General features: G+C 40.6%; 1 protein-coding gene across 7 annotated transcripts in view; it reads left to right on the top strand.

Annotated features, from left to right (window-relative positions):
* The first annotated feature begins 345 nt into the window (after positions 1-345).
* Positions 346-10,014, top strand: part of PIK3C2A (phosphatidylinositol-4-phosphate 3-kinase catalytic subunit type 2 alpha) — a 96,860-nt gene continuing 87,191 nt past the window's right edge. For 4 of the 7 annotated variants that reach the window (XR_004970441.1, XM_036325549.1, XM_036325548.1 and 1 more), the window contains exon 1: positions 346-481. The gene's annotated coding sequence lies outside the window, so the exon portion shown is untranslated. Of the gene's footprint in view, positions 482-1,180; positions 1,278-2,165; positions 2,263-10,014 lie in introns of all 7 variants that reach the window. The other 3 variants (XM_036325545.1, XM_036325547.1, XM_036325546.1) reach the window with 3 other exon arrangements.

Below are 10,014 nucleotides of genomic sequence, written 5' to 3'. Positions count from 1 at the left end.
CCTGGGGCGGAGACCGCGAATCTGGGAGCCGCAGCCCGGACGGGGGCGAGCGCGGAGTCCCCGAGAGGCCACGGAAACGACGGAGCACGTCAGCGGTTGGCGGGGCTTTGGAGGCCCGGCCGGAGTCCACGGAGGCCCCACTCCCCTCGTCTGGGGCTGAGGTGCGAGGCGCCCAGCGCTCGCTCGACATTCCCGAGTGGAAAGCCAGACCCTGGCACCCACCATCCCAGCTGGCACCTCGCAGGACGCGCCCAAGCCCCGCCCCGCTGCCTCAGGTAGGCCGTCCGACCAGCCAATCCGCAAGCAGCCTGGGCACGGAAGGCGGTGCTTCCAAGACCGGAAGTGACGTTTATGCTTGGCTGGCCGCGGAGTCCGCCGAAGCTTTCCGCGGCCGCTGAGGCAGCTGAGCGGAAAATGGCTCGGACAGTGGCGGCGGCTGCGGCTCGGGTTGTGGTGGAAACGGAGGCTCAGGCAGCGTGAGGTGAGGAGCGGCGGGTGCGGCGGAGGCTGGTCCCAGGAACCCAGCTCCGCAAGGGCGGCGAGGGACCCTGGGGATTGCGGGATGGAAGGGTCCCTGCCGCGGCCGCCAATCCCGCGGGTGCCCGCCTCTGACCCTCCATCCCGTCCTCTTGGCGCTGCCCCAGCCCGACTCACCTCCCTCCGGGCCTGGCTTCCACCCAGGCCATTGCCGACTGCCCCGCCGGAGGTGCGAGGGGCCTGCGCCCCTACCAGGCCCTCTGACCGGCAACTGGGGCGGGGGGCTGGGAGTTCGTTCAGCCCCGAAGGGGGAGGAAAGGCCACCCCCTTGTCCCTGGGGACCGGGCTGGCGTCTCTCTGGCCGGTGGTTTTCTTGACGAAACGTGAAGTGGTTGGGTCTGGCGAGTGTGTATTCCCCTTCTCGCTTTACGTTCCCTTCCCTCACCCCCTTTTCACCTTGTTGTCCCTCCCACCTCGGACTTTGGGGGCTAATGATCCTTTTTTTCATCCCACTTCCCCGCGGTTGCCTTTTTTTTTTTTTTTTTGCCGCGAATCCACTTGCTTGGGGGAAGACTGTTTATTTCAGTGTGTATCGAGCGCATCATCTTTCTGGGAGGGCGGTCAGATGAACTTCCTGAGCGGCGGAGGAACAATAAATAATTGAAGAGAAAAGCAGCCCATACTTATTTTCCTCACTTTTAAGTGGTCTGGCTCCAAGGACGAGCTTCTCGAGCTGCGGAATTCTTTTCGCGAGCGGGGAGCAGAGTTTGAGAGGGGAAACGAGGAAGGAGAAACGCGAGGTGAGGAGGGGAGTCTGGCGATAAAGGACGGGGAAGACTCTGTAGTAGTTCTTTCCCTGTACGTCTCCTGATAGAAGTTGAGGTTGTAATTATATTTTTATTTTTAACCGTGGGTGTTGAGTGTAAGGAAAGAGGCCTCCTTTCTCTTTGAACACGATTACCTATTAAAGAGATAGCCTGAAATCTTTCCAGGTGGTGGCAGGCAGTTGGGAAGATTTTTTTTTTTTTTTTTTTTTTTAACTTATTGGGCGCATCGAAGCCATAGGTGAGAAGAGATTCAGACAAAAGAAAGCTATTAGGAGAGCGGCGAAGGCCGTTGAAAGGGGGGAAGACCGCACGCCAGGCGGCCCGGGGACACCGGTTCCAGGACAGACTTTGTACCTTTGCCTCCTTGGCTGGTGGCCGAGCCTCCCGAGGAGCCTGAGCAGCGCTGCCGTGGTTGGGGTGGGCGCCCCTGTTCCCGGTGGCAGATCAGACCGAAGCGCCTTAGTTGAGGTCATCGAGTACCGACCGAAAGGCATGAGGACTGAATGAAAATAGAAATTTTATGATTTAGCTCAAACTTCATTCAGAAGTGATTTTTTTATGTCTGTGCAAAGCCGCATACAGAGCTTCCACAAGTTATTTTTGCCTAGATTAACAGATTCTAAAGCAATTTTCTTTTTTTCTGATGAAAATCTCTGTTGCTATTTGTTTGCATGTGGCTAGCCATTTTTCTTGGCAAGCAATATATTTTAATGTTTTCACCCGTAAGTTTCACAGTTTGTGTGGGTTTTTTGTTTTTTTTCCTGTTTTATAGAATACGTAAGTTGGCATGCTTGCATTTAGGAATTTTAGAAACTATTATGTAATTAGCTGTATATTAACATGTTATTGTTTCTCCTTCAGCCATGAATGGTTCCAAAATTTTAAATTAAGTGAAGATGGCTGCATCAGTTCCCATATCTAGGAATCTTTCTTTCATCTTGCACAATATTCTTACTTGGTAAGCTCATTCAGTAAGCGAACTTATCCCTAATGAGGGTGTTGGATTTCCCAAGAGCTCAGACTTCTTATCAGAGCATCAGACCAAACTTTTCATTTGCCATATTCTACATAGAATTTAAGGCAGGTAAATGATAAAGGTGAATGTGTTAGTGCCGTGCATTTATATAGTACATGATTTGATTTGTTAGTTGCACCTCAGTAGGGCTAAAACTTTACCCTCTGAAAGATCTTATTGTTTTCACGGGCCCAGCAAGGGTGCCTGGCACTCCAGTGGTTCCAGGGATAGAAAAATGAATGAGACAGTGCTTGTTCTAAAGTTCTCTAGTTTATCTGGGGGAGACTAACACACAAATTATAACACTTTGGTTTTAAGGACAGTAGTAGATCCAAGTAGTACTGAAAAGGATGTGATCACCTGACTGGGAGATGGAGAGGGAATGAGTGCATTCTTTGTAAGCGTACATTTTACACATACAACACATTTCACTTCAGACTACCCACATTTCAAACACTCAATAGGTGCACATGGTTAGTAGCTACCATATTGGACAGTGCAGATCTAAAGTATAAAAATTCTGCTTTTCTATCTTAGATTCCTGCTTGAAAAGGAAAATGTGAAAGTCATTTCTAATTTCTAATCGTTTTTATAGTATTCATCCATGGTGCTCTTTTTATTGGAATTATGGTCATATTTGGAAATGATATTGCTGTGGAGTGTCTTTCAGGTTGTTTATGGGGTTATGGTTGGAACTAGAAGAACCTGTTGACCTTATCTCTGTGGTGGAGTCACATTTTTGATGTCTTTATTTTGTGCCTTTATATTTTGTATCTATTCTTTACAACATGTGATGGATCCAAAGCACAATGGGAGAGTACACATGGACATTTTAGGCAGTTAAGCAGATTTATGTAATTTAAAATGACCTTTTAGCCCAGCTAGTGTGTCGCAGTGGTTGAGCCATGAACCAGGAGGTCACTGGGTTTGATTCCCAATCAAGGCCCATTCCTAGATTGCAGGCTCCATCCCCAGTATGGGGCTTAAAGGAGACAGCTAATAGATGTTTCTCTCTCATGGATGTTTCTATCTCTCTATCCCTCTCCCTTCATCTCTCTCTAAAGTCAATTAAAAAACACCCACATATTTTTAAAAAAACCAAACTACCTTCTATATGTCTTAAAATTTTAAGTTCAGCTATTTGTTTATAAAAGGGAATGGGATTTTTAAACATTCTTGATTTTAATTGATTTGAAGGTTTAGCAACAAGTATTTATCTTTTAACCTTGAGAATGCATTTACGTAAGATACTATATAATTAGCATCCTTACTCTTAAGTATATGTCTTTGTTAGTATTATAGTACAACAGTTCAAATTTATGTGAATAATGTACAATGTTGATATACATAATTTGCTAATCATTGAGTTTGGTTTAAAAAGAACACAAAACACCAGAGCCTTGTGTTAAACAAGTGCCTATGACTAACAGTGACAAAGTAAATAATACCTTTGTATTTGTATTGACTGCTGATTATAACTTAGCTGATGCTTTTCACCTTCACAGACTTTATTTTCTGTGAGTAAACAAGGCAAATCTTTTTTTACAATTATTTTTCATTTTTATTGATTTCAGAGAGGAAAAGAGAGGGAGAGGGAGATAGAAACGTCGATGATGAGAGAGAATCATTAATTGGCTGTCTCCTGCACACCCCCTATTGGGGATGGAGCCTGCAACCTGGGCAGTGCCCTGACCAGGAGTTGAACCATGACCTCCTGGTTCATAGGTCGACACTCAACCACTGAGCTACACCGGCTGGGCTTTTTTCTCATTTTCTTAAAGAGGAAAATGAAGCCCAGTGAGGTTGTGACTGTTTAGCATAATACATTAGAGGCACTGTTTGAACATTGTCTTACAATGCTAAGCCTAGTATTTTTTCAGTGCATCTCTTCATATAGTACTTCATTGTTTAGATGCATAGCACTTACCAGATTTTGGAATATGTACTACTATAAAATAATGGGTACTTCCTACCTTTTGAGAGTTTATATTCCACTTAGGAAAAGACCAACTACAAGTAGTTATAGAAACTTGTTAATGGGAAATAAAAGCTGTAAAGAGATAGTATAGGTACTTTTTAAAAAGATGAGAGTTAACGAGGCAAGATTTTTGAATAAAGAACTTAGATCTTTTTTTAAAATATATTTTTATTGATTTCAGAGAGGAAGGGAGAGAGATAAAAACATCAATGATGAGCCCTAACCAGTTTGGCTCAGTGAATAGAGCATCGGCCTGCGGACTGAAAGGTCCTAGGTTTGATTCTGGTCAAGGGCGTGTACCTTGGTTGCGGGCATGTCCCCAGTGGGGGGTGTGCAGGAGGCAGCTGATCAATGTTTCTCTCTCATCGATGTTTCTAACTATCCCTCTCCCTTCCTATCTGTAAAAAAATCAATAAAATATGTTTTTAAGAAAAACATAAATGATGGGAGAAAATCATTGATTTGCCTTGAGCCTGCAATCTAGGCATGTGCCCTGACCAGGAGTGGAACTGTGACCCCCTGATTTTTAGGTCGTGGCTCAACCACTGAGCCATGCTTGCTCTGGCAAGAATTTAGGTCCTACAGGGTTGGTGTAGGAAAAGGTGATGAGGTGTCAAGGACAGAGTTATTTCAGTGCACAGAGAACAATTTTGGAGGAAATTTAGATAAGAGAAAATAAATAAGGAAAGGTTTGCAAGCTTTATTTGAAAAGATAAGGACAGGACATAGGTGAGGTAAGAGATGAGAATAAATAGACATCTGCTATAAAGAATTTAGAGGCCAATGGCAAAATTTTATATTATCTGGATGATTAGGGAAATCTTAGCACAGGCTATGAACTCGTGGCTTGAGTAGTATGAAAGACATGGTTAAGAGGACTGAAGGAGAGGTCAGTGACTATAAATGAGCAGCAGAGTAATGCTTGTTCCTATTGTGAAACGAGTAGGGATTTGATAAGGAATTTGATTATGAGAAAGGAATAGCAGAGTTAAGAAAATTGGTTTATATTTTGCAGTACTGAAGCAGGCTCTTTAAAAAAAAGTGTTTTCCTATAAAAACAGAAACTGGCAGTTTGCCTTCAGAAAATAACAGAAGAAGCAGGAAGAGATTAAGTATTGTTATAGTTCTGCTGTGGAATGAGAGGAAAAAGCAAAGACAAAAATCCTTTCAAGATAAAACGGTGCAGAAGATGAGAGGAAACAATAGAAATCAGTGCAGGTACTTACCTTCTGGTGAGGTGGGGGGGAAAACATGGATGTTGATGGGAGAGATAGGTAGACTTAGGAAAATACCTGTCTAATTAGGGGACAGTAAAACACTTTAAAATGTTCTATTTGAAGTTTTGGTAATTATGTGACGCCTGTATTTTCCCCCCAAGATAAGCACTAAAGGAGATCTAATTCGATCAACAAAACCATATTGCTATGAGTTGCCATAGCCACATTGATCTATTAAGTTACTTTATATGTGTTTCTAATGTAATTTATAACTGTTCTGACTCCTCTTTTTAGTTTAGTGTGTGTATTTTTGTTTTAGGTCACAGTGCTGAGTTGGGAAAAGGTGCTCTTTGGCTCTGGGTTTCATAGCCTGTTTTTATTTGACTAAACCTCATGATGACACTTATCAGACTGGAATTCTGCCTGTACTGCAATGAATGACATGACAACATAACTGTTTACATTTTTAAAAAATCATTTATTGAGATATAATTTACTTATAATAAAATTCATCCATTCTAGGTGTACAGCTCTATACATTGTGATAAATAGCAACATTGTGTAACTACTACCACCACAATTAAGATATTGGATATTTCCATTACTCCAAAAAGTGTACTTATGACTCTTTTTAATCAGTCTCTTCCACTCACCCTCCAGTCTCTGGCAACAACTAATTTTTGTTCTTGTTATTCCTATAATTTTGCTTTTCCGCAATGTTATATAATTGGCATCATACAGTATACATGCAGCCTTTTGAGTCTGGCTTCTTTCACTTAGCATAATAATTTTGAGATTCAATAGCTGTCTTAAAAAATTAAATAAATTTTTAGAACAGTTTTAGATAACAGAAAAATTAAAATAGTACAGCGATCTGGTTTCCCCTATTTTTTTTATGTTTGTAAACTATTGATGTTTGCTAATTGTCAAAGATATGATTCTAGAATTAAGTTTTTTGAAGATGGAAAATTGTGTGAAGGTTTCTGTCAAGATGACTTTTTAAAATTCTGTAACATAAAATTTGTTATTTTAACCATTTTTTTAAAGGTATTGATTTGAGAGAAAGAGAGGAAGGGAGACAGAGAAACGTCAGTTTTTGTTGTTACATTTTTTTATGCATTCATTGGTTGATTCTTGTATATACCCTAACCAGGGATCAAACCCACAACCTTGGCATGTTGGGACAACGCTCTAACCAGCTGATCTCTCTGGTCAGGTTTTAACCATTTTTAAGTGTACTATTCAGTGACATTAATTATATTTATGCAACTTTCACCACTGTCTATTTCCAAAAAATTTTCACCGCACACAGAAACTCTGTAACCATTTAGCTGTAACTACCCATCCCCCCTTTTTCCAGCTCTTAGTAACTGCTAATGTACTGTCTCTATGAATTTACCCGTTCTAGGTATTTCATATAGGTAGAATCATGAAATGTTTGTCCTTTTGTGTCTGGCATATTTAACTTTGTATAATGTTTTTGTACATGTTTCAAAATGTTATTCTCTTTTTTTTTTAAAATCCTCACTTGGCTTTTTTTAAATTGACTTTCAAAGAGAGAGAGAAAAAGCATTCATGTGAGAGAGAAGCATTGATCAGTTACCTCTCATATGCGCCCCAACTGGGGACCAATCTTGTAACCTAGGTATGAGCCCTGACCAGGAATTGAACCTGCAACCTTTTGGTGTATGGCATGATGCTCCAACCAACTGAGCCACCTGGCCAGGGCAGAACTTTATTTCTTTTAATGGTCAAATAAATATTCCATTGTATGTAATATACCACATTTTGTATATCCTTTTCTTGATGGATACTTGGGTTGTAGGCACCTTTTAGCTATTGTGAATAATGCTGTTGTTCATTTGTGTACAGGTATATAATATCTGTATTTTTGTTGTTTTTGATTTTTTTATGATTTTATTTGAGTTAAATTGATGACATATGCTGGGGAGCAAGATCTCAAATGCTCTCTATAAGTCCCTGTTTTTTAATTCTTTTGGGTGTATATTTAGGAGCGGTCATATGGTAATTCTGTTTAATTTTTTGAGGAAATGTAAAAGTGTTTTCCAAAATGACTGTACCATTTTACATTCCCATCAGCAAAGTATGATGTTCAAATTTCTCTACATCCTTGTCAACACTTGTTATTTTTTTTTTTTTTTTTTTTTTATTGCTTAAAGTATTACAAAGGGTATTACATATGTGTCCATTTTATCCCCCCGCCCTAGACAGTCCCCTAGCCTCCCCTATCCCCCAATGTCTTATGTCCACTGGTTATGCTTCTATGCATGCATACAAGTCCTTTAGTTGATCTCTTACCCCCCTACCTCCTGCCCCGCAACCCTCCCCGGCCTTCCTGCTGCAGTTTGACAATCTGAGGCAGCTCTGCCTCTGTATCTATTATTGTTCAAAAGTTTATAATGGTCTCTATTATCCATGAATGAGTGAGATCATGTGGTATTTTTCCTTCATTGACTGGCTTATTTCACTTAGCATAATGCTCTCCAGTTCCATCCATGACGTTGCAAATGGTAAGAGTTCCTTCCTTTTTACAGCAGCATAGTATTCCATCGTGTAGATGTACCACAGTTTTCTAATCCATTCATCTACTGATGGGCACTTAGGCTGTTTCCAGATCTTAGCTATGGTGAATTGTGCTGCTATGAACATAGGGGTGCATATATCCTTTCTGATTGGTGTTTCTGGTTTCTTGGGATATATTCCTAGAAGTGGGATCACAGGGTCAAATGGGAGTTCCATTTTCAGTTTTTTAAGGAAACTCCATACTGTCTTCCATAGTGGCTGCACCAGTCTGCATTCCCACCAGCAGTGCACAAGTGTTCCTTTTTCTCCACATCCTCTCCAGCACTTGTCGTTTGTTGATTTGTTGATGATAGCCAGTCTGACAGGTGTGAGATGGTACCTCATTGTTGTTTTGATTTGCATCTCTCGGATGATTAGTGACTTTGAGCATGTTTTCATATGTCTCTTGGCTTTCTGAATGTCCTCTTTTGAAAGGTGTCTATTTAGGTCCTTTGCCCATTTTTTGATTGGATTGTTTATCTTCCTTTTGTTAAGTTGTATGAGTTCCCTATAAATTTTGGAGATTAGGCCCTTATCGGATATGACATTGGCAAATATGTTTTCCCACACAGTGGGTTTTCTCGTTGTTTTGTTCCTGGTTTCTTTTGCTGTGCAGAAGCTTTTTATTTTGATGTAGTCCCATTTGTTCATTTTCTCTTTAGTTTCAAGTGCCCTAGGAGCTGTATCAGTGAAGAAATTGCTTCGGCATATGTCTGAGATTTTGTTGCCTTTGGATTCTTCTAGAATTTTTATAGTTTCCTGTCGTACATTTAAGTCCTTTATCCATTTTGAGTTTATTTTTGTGTATGGTGTAAGTTGGTGGTCTAGTTTCATTTTCTTGCATATATCTGTCCAATTTTCCCAGCACCATTTATTGAAGAGACTATCTTGGCTCCATTGTATGTTCTTGCCTCCTTTGTCAAATATTAATTGAGCATATTGGTTCGGGCCGATTTCTGGGCTCTCTATTCTATTCCATTGATCTATATGCCTATTCTTGTGCCAGTACCAGGCAGTTTTGAGAACAGTGGCTTTGTAATACATCTTGATATCTGGTATTGAGATCCCACCTACTTTGGTCTTTTTCAGGATTGCTGCAGCTATTCGAGGTCTTTTTTTATTCCAGATGAATTTTTGGAGAGTTCGTTCTAGATCTCTGAAGTATGCCGTTGGTATTTTAATGGGAAGTGCGTTGAATTTATAGATTGCTTTGGGTAGTATGGACATTTTAATGATGTTGATTCTACCAATCCATGAACACGGTATGTTCTTCCATCTGTTTATGTCTTCCTCTATATCTTTTTTCAACGTCCTGTAGTTTTCTGAGTAGAGGTCTTTTACCTCTTTAGTTAAGTTTATTCCTAGGTAGCTTAATTTTTTTGGTGCGATGGTAAACGGGATTGTTTTTATAATCTCTCTTTCTGAAAGTTCACTATTGGTGTATAGAAATGCCTCGGATTTCTTGGGGTTAATTTTGTATCCTGCTACATTGCCAAATTCATGTATTAAGTCCAGTAGCTTTTTGATGGAGTCTCTAGGGTTTTGTATGTATAATATCATGTCGTCTGCAAATAAGGACAGTTTTACTTCCTCTTTTCCAATTTGGATGCCTTTTATTTCTTCTTCTTGCCGAATTGCAATGGCTAACACTTCCAGTACTATGTTGAACAGGAGTGGTGAGAGGGGGCATCCCTGTCTTGTTCCTGTTCTTAGGGGAAATGAACACTTGTTATTTTCTTTCGTCTTTGTATTTTAAATATAGCCATTCTATAAGGTGTGAAGTGCTATCTGGTGGTTTTGATTTGCATTTTACTAATGAATGATGTTGAGCATCTTTTCATATGCTTATTGGCAGTAAGCTTCGGTTTATAATGATAGGACCAATAATTGGACTGATGTTATAATTATTACTATTTT

The sequence above is a fragment of the Myotis myotis genome, unplaced genomic scaffold (genome assembly GCF_014108235.1).
Source record: "Myotis myotis isolate mMyoMyo1 unplaced genomic scaffold, mMyoMyo1.p scaffold_m19_p_10, whole genome shotgun sequence".
In the NCBI taxonomy this organism is placed as follows: domain Eukaryota; kingdom Metazoa; phylum Chordata; class Mammalia; order Chiroptera; family Vespertilionidae; genus Myotis; species Myotis myotis.
Note: the sequence above shows the minus strand (reverse complement) of the source record. Positions and strands in the feature narration are given on the sequence as shown.